Source organism: Podarcis cretensis (genome assembly GCF_951804945.1).
Source record: "Podarcis cretensis genome assembly, chromosome: 10".
NCBI lineage: Eukaryota > Metazoa > Chordata > Lepidosauria > Squamata > Lacertidae > Podarcis > Podarcis cretensis.
In genome coordinates this window covers 75,761,050-75,775,004 of record NC_137179.1, presented here as the reverse complement: position 1 = coordinate 75,775,004, position 13,955 = coordinate 75,761,050, and the positions used below count along the sequence as shown (strand labels likewise).

Below are 13,955 nucleotides of genomic sequence, written 5' to 3'. Positions count from 1 at the left end.
TAGAACTTTGGTTGATAAATATAGCAAGAAACTAATTATGTATTGGCTCTATTTGGCATAGTAGCACCATGTTCCAGCATTTAGAGGGGCACAATCTACATTTAGAAGAGGCCAGTCTTGTAAAAAGTTTTTCTCGAAAAGAAGCTACCAATTCCCCATGCCGAGACTGCACCAGTAGAAGACAAAATTATCTGTGGAAATGTAAAGAAAATGAAGGAACATTCTTTCACCTCTGGTGGACTTGCCCTAGAGTGAAGGCTTTCTGGGAAATGATATATAATGAACTGAAAAAGGTATTTAAGTATACCTTCACTAAGAAACCAGAGGCCTTCCTTTTGGGTATTGTCGGCCAGAAGGTGTTAAGGAAGGACCGAACATTTTTTATGTATGCAACAACAGCAGCAAGGATACTTATCGCTAAGCACTGGAAAACCCAAGATCTACCCACGCTGGAAGAGTGGCAGATGCAGCTGATAGACTATATGGAACTAGCCGAGATGACTGGCAGAATCCGGGACCTGGGAGAAGAGAAGGTTGAAGAAGACTGGAAGAAATTTAAGACTTATTTTAAAAAGTATTGTAATTTGGTTGAATGCTAAGAAGGATGCTAGATCATAAATAATTGACCACCATTAAATTAGATGGAATTAGGATGATAAGTAGATCAAGGAAAATATAAACCATTGGGAGAACGATTAGATTATGTTTAAAAGAATGGGATTTAAGAATTTAAATAAGACGATAATTTGCTGGTTAAAATTTAAGATGATGTAAGTGGGAGCGGGAGATGTGAGGGAGTCCAAAGAGGTTTTGAAAATATGTTATGATATATGTTATATTGGTGATTATTTTTGAATTTGTCTTTAAAAAATCTTAATAAATATTTATAAAAAAACAAAACAAAACAAAATTATCTGTTTCTAATTCTAGCTTCATAGCTTCATATTGTACAATCCAGCCCATGGTATTTGCAGCTATGCTCCTCTGAAGTCAATTAAATGAGACCTAATGCTGTAGCCATTACACTGCCCAAGTTTTTTTGCCAGGATGGTTGCATCTTCTTCCAAAGTTTGCTCACATGCTGGCATTAGACACCCACGTATGCAGATTGCTTTAATAGCATCATTAGCAACAATGCTAACAATGTACCTCATAGGTGCCAACCAACCTAAGAAAGGAATTATTGAAACAAGTCAATGGGAAATAAGCTTGTAAGTATATGGCAGAAAGTGATCTTAGCTGTCAAATGTCTTTCTCATGGTGGAGTTGAGTACCATATTTTCCATGTATATGATGCCCCCATGTATAAGACGGCCCCTATTTTTTTAAACCCAAAATTAAGAAATTACCCGTATTTTTCGCTCTATAAGACGCACCAGACCATAAGATGCACCTAGTTTTTGGAGGAGGAAATTAAAAAATTGTCCAGTAGCACCTTAGAGACCAACTAATTTTGTTCTGGGTATAAGCTTTCGTGTGCATGCACACTTCTTCAGGTACTAATAAATATTTATTTATTAGTTAACCTTGTATCCCTAATAGTATTCAAGGTCACAGTCAACACACTTTGTCATATGACATGGCTCTTCAGCACCCCAGCTGCAATGTGCTGTGAGAGGTGCCTTCTAATTTCTCAGGAAGATATTCAACCAGAGAAGAAGAAGAAGAAGAAGAAACTCAAATTCCAAAATACACATTAGTCCAATATCTTTGTTAGGCCAAACAAAATGCTATAAAATAGTGTGCAAGCTTTCAAGTTCTCCAGAGCTCTTCATCAGGCTAGATGGTCAACAAAAGGTAAAGGTAAAGGACCCCTGGACGGGTATGTCCAGTCAAAGGTGGCTATGGGGTTACGGGACTCATCTCACTTTCAGGCCAAGCTGGCATTTGGCCACAAACAGTTTTCTGGGTCATGTGGCCAGCAGGACTAAACCACTTGTGGTGCAGCAGGAAGCCAGAGCACACGGAAATGCCATTTACCTTCCCACCGCAGCCATATCTATTTATCTACTCACACTGGTATGCTTTCGAACTGCTAGGTTGGCAGGAGGGTCAACAAAACAAGTCGGGGGGGGGGGTACAGAGGGAAATAAAGGAGTTTAATAGAATTTATTTTGTTAAAAATTCAGAGCTAGGCCAGAAAACTGACCACTACACAGTGAGCCATCTCTTGGCATCCCAGATTTTAACCTCTCGTTTTGCTTAAACTTGCATAAAGCCCCCTCAGTTCTTCATAATACATGAGGTCTTATTCCAATATTTCAGACATACAGTTGTGATATAATTAGTTGTGATATAAGTAGTAGGGGCAAAACTTATTTACAAAGAGAACTAGTGAAACAGAAAGTTCAAAGCTCACCTCTGCCAAGAACTCACTAGCTGGCCTCTTTCCCAGTCTCAGACGCCTCCCCATCCCAAATACTGGGACTGGCCAAATGTTCAACATGCAACCCCAGCCAGATGTTTCCTATGAAGTGTACATTATTATTATTATTATGTTCAGTAACTTTCATCATAAGGAGATTGGGCTAAGTCATGGAGGGATAGGAGCAGTGAAAACTGTCTACTGAGATTTCAGACTTTAGTCCAAACGTGATCCGCAGGTGTTAAAACCACAGTTGCACAACAAAAACCACTTGCAGTGTGGCAGAATCCCTGTAACCAGAAGGGGCCTGCACAACAGTGGCAGACTGGGAAATGAATTTCAGTTCACTTCCATGAAGAAGCTGATCCTCATCAGGTTAAGATGAGTGGCAGAAGAGCAGAAAGGAAGGGTATGTATGCCCTGAGACCCAACTTCAAATTGCTCATCATGAACAATAAAGTATTGCATCACGGACCGCCAGTCCCCCCGCTCAGGCTCTCCTTTATGTGAGACACAGAAGGTGTGGAGTCTCCTGGATGTTATATTATACAGTGCATGTTCAGTATCTCCACACAAGTCCAAGAGAAAAAGAAAAAAAATAAGATCCAAAAGAGAGAAAAATAAGGATCCTAAGGAGAAAAATAAAATGTGACATAATGCTTCTTTTTTTGCACATATAAAGAAGCAGCTGCAGAATCATTTGAAGTGTGTGTGTTTGGGATCTTTATCATTGAAGCAGGATAATTATCAATAATCAGCTAAGCCTCACTTTTAGAAGATTTCATTATTAAATATGAGCACACTTCTGCACTTCAAAGTCAAATCTGCTCCCCAGTGGAGAAAGCACAGCTTGTTATCAAGCTTGCATGAGCCATTGTGTATTATCTTTAAAAAAAGAAGATTATAATTATCTTTGGTGTTAAAAATAGGACCCATTCTCCCTCCTCTGAGTCCTGCAAAAAACGTTCCTTCTTTCACCCACTATTAAAGACAAGATCCTGAAAACTTTTTATGAGTGACCTAGATACAAAACAAATAAAGTAGGTAAAATCCAACATGGAAATCTTGAATACCCAGCATAAATGTATCGCTGCTGAATCCAAATTGCTACTGATAATACTCCCAATGAGCACAGAAGCCTTGTATTCAGAGGCACTGAGCTATGTGTCCAACATCTCTTTTAATATCAGTCAGATTATAGCAATCACTGCTCTTCACCGTTCATTTCCCCATGCATGAGTTCAGTCTTAAAAGACACACAAAGCAGGATGGTGCTGAAATATAGATGGGCATACCAAAATACTCTTCTCCAAAGGTAGCAGGAAAGAGATAATAACCTATACTGAAAGTGTGCCATAAAAGCAAGATGCAGTCCAAATTAAGTGCTTTCAGTTTCAGGTTAAGAACAGACCTCCAGAAGGAATTAAGTTCTTAACTCGAAGTACCACTGTATTACACATTCAAAAGATCATGAAAACATTTATGGGTCAGTAATTCAGTATTTCCAAATCACAGGCCATTTGACAAAAGACCCTGTTTCCTACACAGGAAGGAGCATCCATGGGTCCAGTAGAATGAGGCACTTGCAGGCCTACATGAACAGTAAGTGAAAGGCAAAAGCAATGTTGGATACACAATACATCTATTTTCATTTTCACTTTCATTTTTTATTTTTCTGTTGTGAGCCACCCTGGGATCTTCAGATGAAGGCCATGTACAAATTTAATAAATAATAACAACAATAATTGATTATAAAAGCTGCACACTAAAACACTTAACAGCAGGGCTCCATTCCAAGATATGAATCCCTGTGGCAGAATACCTTACATAGCGAGCGTAACATGATAGGCATTCTCATGCAAGAAAATGAATGAAAGCAATATCATGGTTTGAACTTTAGGCTCAAGTGCTCAAACGATAAAGACTTAATGCATTGATTTTCCATTGTGCAAGGTCTTAGGGGGAAAGCCTGATAATGATTGAATTAAGGCTTCACTTGAGTATCCCACAATTTATTTTGAGGCTGTGGTTTTGATGCCTAAGAGGGGGAAAGGCCTTTTCTACCATTTTAACTTGCCTTGGATATTCTACTGAAATAATTAATAGAAATCTTGCACTCTAAGGAAACAGACTGCATAAGAGCCGACGTCTCTTGTCTCGCCTGTGCTGTGTGGGCAGAAAGAGGCAAACTCGCTTGGCTCTGGAAACGGTTTGGCAGAACAGGATTTCTTTTCATCTGGATTCTACCAAACTTCCAGAATATTGTGGGGAATCAATTATGGATTCCAAAAACAAAACTCCAAAACCTGATTCTTGGGTCTAATGGCTTCAGCAATGCTGTAGGAGACGATGCAGCGACACCACAGGTTGTGTCGCTGCGGGAGAAATCTGTGCATGTGTGGTCTGGCCTAGATCATAACTGAAACATTTCTGAGCCTGATGGAACCCCCCTAAATTCTCTCAATTCCCTGGACAGCAGTAGCAGGCTTACAAAAATGTGTTGGCATTGAATTTCACCTAAAGCACCTTTACGTCTGCAGGTGAGGCAGTAGGTATGCTTTAATTTGTTGGAAGCCACCCAGAATGGCAGGGGGAACCCAGCCAGATGGGCAGCATGTTGTTGTTGTGCTGGACCCCTGAAACGGACTGGATGAGAGCCAACAGACTGAAGCACAATCTAGATGAGGCTGAGGCACTGCTAGTGGGCGGTTCATAAACCGGATGGACGCACTGTTTCCTGCTCTTGAAGAGCAGATATGCATCTTGCGGGTATTTCTGAATCCATTGCTGTCACTTGAGGTTGAGGTGGCCTCACACACAGAGTGCCTTCCACCAGCTTCTGCTGATGGCCTTAACTGGGGACTCTGGAAGAAGCTGTTCTGCTGGGAGCAGGAAATCTCTGAGGCCCCTGCTGGGGCTCCAACTCGTACTCTGCGGATACATCACATGGGTTGAGGGGTGGTGAACAACCAACTGACTTCTACAAGTGACCAACTGGGGTGTTCACACATCCTTAGTTACAACAGCTCTGTCATAAATATCACCAGTGAAGTGGCTAATCTACAGCCATGTTCTGGTACCAAAGCAAGGGGGGTTATGTGGTTTGAATCCCCCTGCAGAGAAACTACGTGGCTTTGGGTAAAACAGGCCGTATCTGTAACTTGGGGAATTTGACAGATTTCTTTAGGAAGCTCAGCTTCTTGGAAGCTTATTATAACTGCTAGCAATATTATTTTAGAAATTTCAGTGGTGAAACTGCTCAGAACAAAGGTGAACTGATCAGGTGCTCAAAATCAAGCATCTCCTGCATATAGTGGTTGAATTAACATGAACAAAATATTTCACGGTTAATTCATTTCCACAGCTGGAGTTGTCTGACCCACTTGCATGTATATTAACTGGGTTGGCAGCCTCCTGGCAGTGAGTTACTAAAAAGCATAGTTTGGAACAATCTTTCAGTGCAAGTCTGCTGTCTGATAATAATTATATTTTAAACAAAAAATGAAACCACGGCTCACCTGCCATTCCCCTCATTTCCTCATGTTCACTTATAAAATCACAGAATTGGAAGGGCCCCAAGGGTCATCTAGTCCAACCTCCTGAAATGCAGGAATCTCAGCTAAAGCATCAATGACAGATGGCCATCCAACCTCTCCTTCAAAACCTCCAAGGAAGGAGAGTCCACCACCTCCTGAGGGAGACCATTCCACTGTCAAACAGCTTTTACTGTCAGAAAGCTCATCCTGATGTTTAGCTGGAATCTCCTTGCTCTAACCTCCCTGAGCATTATGTGCATTCAAATAAAAAACTGGAGCATAGAAGTTTAGACCCATTGCCAGTGAAAGTCTGTTCTGGAAGCCTCTCAATGGACAGGGCAATCAGTCAGATTTAGGAGTGTTCAATCTGGAATTCAATGCCCAGCACTAATAAATCAGTAAATTATAGCTTTTTGGTGACAAGCAAGAAAAAGTTGAATGAATTCCTATTTGATTTGAAGAAACAGGAAACAGGCAAAATGCCTCTATCTTCAAGAAGCTACAGAGTTCCTGTTTATAGGGTGGGTTGGGAGGTCGTCTGAAGGTACTGGAGTAACTTTTTAATTTATGCTCTTCAGCAACGAAAACAGAAAGGTCTGCTGGCTCTTTTTGCTAAAACCTCAGAAGTCCACACAACTGGCCTTTAGGAAGCAAGGACATTCAGTCTAAAAGCTGCTAAGCCTCTACAAATACGGTATCTAACAGCACACCTACTTTTCTACCAACCACCCTGTGCCTTTATGTGTGTTTGTGTTTATTGGTTGTGTTTACTGTAATTGATTTTTGTATTTAGTATAAAACAACAACAACATGTTGCTCATGCTGCCATATTTCTTAATTCTATTGTTCCAATTTCACTGTGATTTATATTACAGCCATTTCTTTTGTTTTAGTTCCTGTACTGTATAATTTGATTAGTGTCTATGGGACGCAGGTGGCGCTGTCGGGACGCAGGTGGCGCTGTGGGTTAAAGCCTCAGCGCCTAGGGCTTGCCGATCGAAAGATCGGCGGTTCGAATCCCTGCGGCGGGGTGCGCTCCTGCTGCTCGGTCCCAGCGCCTGCCAACCTAGCAGTTCGAAAGCACCTCCGGGTGCAAGTAGATAAATAGGGACCGCTTACCAGCGGGAAGGTAAACGGCGTTTCCGTGTGCGGCTCTGGCTCTGGCTCTGGCCAGAGCAGCGATGTCACGCTGGCCACGTGACCCGGAAGTGTCTCCGGACAGCGCTGGCCCCTGGCCTCTTAAGTGAGATGGGCGCACAACCCCAGAGTCTGTCAAGACTGGCCCGTACGGGCAGGGGTACCTTTACCTTTACCTTATTTTCCACCCTGGGACCTAAATAAATAAGCCACTCTGGGGTTGTTGTTTTTCTTTTTTAAAAATCAGATCTGATCAAAAGGTCAATTATGTCCCTTCTTATCCTGAATGAATATTCCATTTAGACCACATGAACCAGCAACATGACAGCTGAGATCCTATTGATTGGCGAAATTGGAAAGGGTAATAAAGAAGAAGGAAATTAATATTCAAGGAGTAGCAAGAGTAGGAAAAAAGGAAGAGCTATAGAAGATGGAGATGCACTTTCTCCCTTGTCCTAATTATGTTTAGCTAATCCATTCAATTAAGCATTGATAAATTATATGATGAAAAGCATAATGAATCCATTAAACTCAAAACAAGTATTGGCACAAACTCCTTTCACCCCAGGATGTGAATTATATGCTAAGTGGTGTGGCAATTTGTTCAAAAAGATAATATTAAAAAGAAGCTGTTCATTTTGTGGTCAGTTAAAACATTGATTTGTGCAGACTGGATTCTGCCCTTAATTACAGATGCAAAGCTTTAGGAAATCCCTCTGAAGTCTATGATGATGGCAGCAGAGTGTGGCCACTACAAGCTTCGGGCGTAACATCACATATTATGAGAAAGTTTCCAAGATTCTGTCACACTGGAGCATCATAGCAAGAAAGAAAAAACAAACAGGGGTGAGCAGGTGAACGGGTGAGATCCTTCCCTGCCCTTCCGAGATCCCACTCAATTCCACAAATCAAAGCAAAAAAGGCTGCCATGTCAGATACAACTGAGGGGCTGAAGTTCCCCCTCACCCAGCGACCACAGAGCAAATCTAGATCAACCACAACTGTTCCATGTGCCTCCTTTCCCTTTCTACCTTAGAAAAGAGTAGCTGCCATTCATTCATTCAAACTGAAACCACCACATTTGGAGGCAGCCTGCTGCTGCGGGGACAAGACTGACCACACGTCTAGCTTCCCTAAGAATCAGTTGGAGAACAAAGTTGTTTGTTTGTTTAAAGCCTCATTTCCTGAAATCTCTGCAGGTTGTTTTTTAAATTGCATTCACACCCCACCTTTTTTTCTCCATGGAGCTCAAGGTGGCCTACTCAAAGTGGCCCCCCTCCCCATTTAATCCACACAACAACCCTGTGAGGGAGGCTAGGCTGAGAGGCAGTGACTGGCCCAAGGTCACCCAGTGAGCTTCATGAAGGCCAGGGTAGGATTTGGGGCCCGGTCTCCCAGGTCCAAGTCTGGCACTCTAACCATTGTGCCACACAGCACGCAGGCACCACAACCACTGCCACCCACCCACAAGCAGGTGTTGTGTTGGAAATGATACAAAGATTTCTGGGGTAAATATTTTTCTCTCTTGGAACAGAGGTATCTCAGGTGATGTGCAGATGTTTAAGTAGCAGTTAGATCAGGGGTCAGCAAACTTTTTCAGCAGAGGGCCAGTCCACTGTCCCTCAGACCTTGTTGGGGGCCAGACTTTATTTTTTTTTGGGGGGGGAATGAACAAATTCCTATGCCCCACAAATAACCCAGAGATGCATTTTAAATAAAAGGACACATTCTACTCATGTAAAAACACGCTGATTCCCGGACCGTCCGTGGGCCGGATTCAGAAGGTGATTGGGCCAGATCCAGCCCCCGGGTCTTAGTTTGCCTACCCATGGGTTAGATGGCCATCTGTCAGGGATATCGTAGTTGAATTCTGTACTGTAGATCTTGCACTAAGGGAAGGGACCCATTGTAACTCTAGAATTCTACACATCCATATATGAATAGTAGCTTTCCCCTCCTCTTACAAATTCTAGGGCTGCAAAATAAGCTTCTCATCAGCCACCTTTCACAGCACAATCCTCTGCATCTTTACTCAGATGTAAGTCCCATTGGGTTCAACAGAGCATAGTCCCTAGTAAGCGTACATACGATTGATGCAAATCTTTTGACTATTTTTTATTTTATTTTTTAAAGCCAGGCAGCGCCCACGGGTGTCAAACCACTGCAAGCGATTAGGGGGTCAAAGCAATGCTTTGGTCGATGGAACCGCTGGGCTGAGATGGCTCATCTTTGGACTATTTAAAGGAGTGCCATCCTAGTAAACATGGAGAAGCTTTTAAAATAAATAAAGATTTCTAATACAAGTGCCTACACAAGCTGTAGGTGGCAGGTGCCATCTGAGAAGAAGCATTCCTTTCCCCCAAAAACACTCTTACCTCTCACAAACACACACAGAACAGGAAATGCCTCTTGGTAGGAACTGCTATGAGTGTGTACCTGGACTGCCATGGCCTCAGCCAGCTCTTATGTATGTTCCTATACACAAGATTAAGGGGTCTATGATCTTTTGCTGGACTTATGATGTGCGCTTGTTATGGTTGTGTGTTAACCTTATGCCCACAAGTAGCTCTTGCACAAAGAAACAAAGAAAGCTTGGTTTATTATAAAAAATGTGAGTGACAGAATACATAAAATGCTGCTTTAGACAGCAGAGTTACAGTCTAAATAGGTAGCAAATTACAATACATGCACACCTTGATAAAAGAGTAGAAGATTCCCTAACTCTTCTAAGAGGCCTACAGAAATGTGGGCATGAACTACAAGTAGAGAAAAGGCAGAGGGAAGAATACCTGTCCGCAAAAGGAAGCAGATTTGCGCAGAGCCCTGGGGAGACCTGGGTAAGTGCTCCCCTGTTGCAGCTAGAAGAGCTAACTAACCTTTGAATTTAAGAGATTTATACAGAGCCGTCTTTCCTATTAGGCTTACTGGCGCCTTGCACCAGGGCGCTGGCCTCTCAGGGGCACCCCAGCAAGTGGGGGAGCTGCGCGGCTTTGCCAGCGGCCTCCCCTTTCCCTGCACACCCACCAGCTGTGCCCCGTCAACCATATGACTGGCGGGCGTGCAGCTTGCCTCCCAAACCTCCGCGGGAGGAGAGCGATCCCCGCAGAGGCTTGGGAAAAGGTTGACAACAACTCTGGGAAATGGGGGGGGGGGCTTGAGGGATCTTTGTACCACAGTGCTGGATATGCTTAAGACGGCCCTGGATTTATATACCTTTTGCCAAGGCATGCCAGGGGAGAGGGGAGACAGCAGTGAAATGAGTGGTTTCTACAATTCCCATAGTTACTTCCGGAATTTCCTGCCTAATCCTTGCCCCACATACCTTAGTGAAAAATAGCTAAAGCTGGCCATCCTGCTTGCTTAACAAAAGGGTGAAAGACTTTGGATAGTAAGACTGGCCATCTCTGTCTGTGATCTGCCTTCAAATCACCTTCCCATTGTGGGGATGCATCTCATTGAGGAGTTGAGTATCCTGTACTTAGCATCTAAATTTGCATATGTTAATACTTTAGGTCAGATCTAAAGGTAAAGGGACCCCTGACCATTAGGTCCAGTCATGGATGACTCTGGGATTGCGGTGCTCATCTTACTTTACTGGCCAAGGGAGCCGGCATTTGTCCGAGGTCATGTGGCAAGCATGACTAAGCCGCTTCTGGCGAACTAGAGCAGCTCACAGAAATGCTGTTTACCTTCCCGCCAGAGCGGTACCTATTTATCTACTTGCACTTTGACGTGCTTTTGAACTGCTAGGTTGGCAGGAGCAGGGACCGAGCAACGGGAGCTCATCCCGTCACTGGGATTTGAACCGCCAACCTTCTGATCGGCAAGCCCTAGGCTCTGTGGTTTAGACCACAGTGCCATTCGTGTCCCTTAGGTCAGATGTGATATCCAAACAGATGTGGGTATGCCCAAATGCCTTTTAGCAGGGCTGGAATCTGGCTTCTTCCAGGATCACCAAAACTCATCATCGAGGGTCTCAGGTCATATTAGAGTTATGTTAATCTTATGCCACAATCTCTACAGAGATTAAAAAAATTGTAAATTCAGATTCACACACACCTCCTCCCAGAACGTAAGAACTGATCAAGTGCAAATTAATGAAGGATTGATTGATTGATTGATTGATTGATCAATTAAGATTTGTTATGCTTAACTGGCTAGGTTTTATTTAATTTGGCAACAGACTATATTTTCCTAAAGGTTTTAACCAGAAATCTCAAAAACGGCATGGATGAATCCAAACCCACACAACTAAATCTATCTTTGCCTCCTTAATACCCTCCCATTAAATCATTTCTGTTTGCCATGTATGCATGATATTTCTATCATATACACACAATTTTATGTGCCATGAGTTTCCTTAACAAAACCAATGGTACAACTATGATAAATAGCACGGTAATTCTGCAGCAAATTTTGTTCCTTCTGCATGCTGGCAAATGTCGCTTAGCAACGGTTGTTATGAGCAACAGCAGCATCTTTCATCAAATTTGGTGGTAATAGCTTCTGCAGGCGATGACAGAGGGCTACTCTGTACCTTTGAGAATACTCAAGCCTCCCCCCCCCCTTCCTCCCCTAGACAAATAATCCCTCACATTGTGCCATGTACCAGGCAGGAGAATTATTAACAGTTAACAATTTAAAGAGATTACAATTGCCGTTCTGGAGAGGGGATGTACGTTGCCCTTCCGATTGCACCAAAGAGCCACTAGCTCATTTTCTGAAACTGCACGACAGCTTGCCCTCTCCCCCAAGCCTGCTTAAAATTCAAGCCATCATCCTAAAAATGGGTTAGGAACCAATGTCACATGGTATAAAGAAACCCCTGTTATTAACTGCCTGCTGAGATGTCTCTCTTTAATGTACTTCCAGGTCTTTAAAGCCACACCTGCATCCGCCTAGGAGCCCATTTCTGATCTGCCTTTTGTCTCTTAGACCGGCCACTTCCTTACTGAAACATCTGCTTCTGGTGGCACAGCAGAACCTCTACAACAAACAAATGTGTCAGTTAACTCCTTTCTCCAGTGATAGCTTCTCTTTATTTTGAATTTCAATCTGCTATGCAACTTTTTTTAAAAAAAGACAATTCACATTTTACACAGTCTAACCTTATTGGCGGGGGGGGGGGGCCAGGGCGGGGGGAGTATGTCAGCTTCAGTCAACTGTGACCCTTTCCATTGGAGAAAAGTGCCGTACCTCAAAGCCAAGCCGTATGTGAGGTGGCAGATTCATTGGCTGATTGGCCCCACCCTACAGGCAGGAGGTGTAGAAGAGGAGCACAAACCCCTTGTGGCCTCACAGAATCTTAGCAGGGAACTTTCAAATATAGTCAGTGGCGTAGCGTGGGTTGTCAGCACCCGGGGCAAGGCAAGTAATTTGCGCCCCCTAACCCGTGGATTTGCGCTCCCTAACCCGTGGATTTGCGCCCCCTAACCCGTGGATTTGCCCTAACCCCAGATGTTGCGCCCGGTGCAGCCGGCCCCCCCTGCACCCCCCACGCTACGCCACTGAATATAGTCAAGCTTTTTCTTTTTCTTTTTAAAGGACAATGGGGGTGTGCTTGGATCACCACTAAAAAAATCAGTATCTATGGAAGCAGTCAGTTTAAAAGAAGTTTAAAAATAATGTCCCAGAATTCATTTAATTTTGTGAAATGGACAAAAGTCCCTGCTCTGTTTCTGTCAGTAGGGTTCCTTTTGGTATTAGATTCTTGGGTAGAAATAAAATGCCAGGACTGAGAGAGAGGAAGTCATGAGCAGGGGGAGGGTTCAGACCTCCTCACCATGTATCCCTTTTGTGTCTAAAACTGGACCTCCCTCCTCTGGCTGCTTCCAGGTTTGGGGGCAGCTGCATGTTTGAACACACAGAACAGCCGCCATCCCATTTCATGGCCCCTTCCTGCCAATCCAAAGGCAAGCATATAAATATTTTATTTCCAAATCAATTCTAGTTGCTGCTCCCAATTCTGTCTTTAAGGTTGTTATCTCTTCCATTATTCAGACCTTTGGGAGGGGGGGAATGAGTGAGGAATAAATGGAGGGAAAGTGGCACTCTTAGCTTAAAGATACCCTCCAGGATGATTATTGGCAGAACTAACCAAAAGAAGGGGGGGGGGTCGAGTTTAAGATGAGAACTGTTTGTCTAAAAATGTTTTAGCAAACTGCATTTATTTACAAAACAGCAGGCATTTTCCAAGATATCTTCATATATTAATTTGCATTTAAATTACCTCATTAACCAGAATGGCGTATTACTCAATCCCTATTTGTCTACCAGGAAAGAGATGTGTCTCCTAAAATGAAGGGAAGACTGGCTGCCTGTTAAATCCCAAACCCCAGAGTGAGGAGCGGACATATTAAGATTACAACAGCCAAGGAAAGCCAAAGGGTTAAGTTACAGGTGAGGTGTTTGGGTGTAGGCAGCTGCAGGACAGAATGCATCTGTGTCCAAGAAGCACTGCCTAGCTTAGCTATTGGACACTTTCACCGGATCTCTGGGCAACTGCTCTGTCTTACAACAGCCTTCCCCAGTCCATTACTGTCTTCCCTCCCTTCCTTTCATGAGTAGAACAGGATCTGGAAGGAAAGAAAACTATTCCATAAGTTTGGAAGCAGCGTGCAAGTACTCATTCTGTAAATGATGAACCCTCTCAGCGTTCGTGTTCCAGTGTCAGAAACTATTTGAACCCCTACAACTCTGTGGAAGCCTAAGCTGCAGCCTGGCCAATCATCATCATCATCATCATCATCATCATCACCATCATCATCATCATATCCCTTTTACAGAATAACCTTCTGTGTTGAAAGGGTAGCCCTTCCTGGCTTTTACCACCTCTTCAAAGAAAGTAGCAGAAATAGAAGAAAGTTTCAGACCGCCACTGCTGGATTTTAGTGCAGTGCCCTCTGCCCATATTTTGA

The 13,955-nt window shown here is 43.3% G+C and overlaps 1 protein-coding gene across 2 annotated transcripts in view; it reads right to left on the bottom strand.

Moving 5' to 3' along the window:
- The window catches only part of FRMD4A (FERM domain containing 4A), a 434,151-nt gene that overhangs the window by 391,606 nt on the left and 28,590 nt on the right, over window positions 1–13,955 (bottom strand). The gene's annotated exons all lie outside the window — the stretch shown is intronic.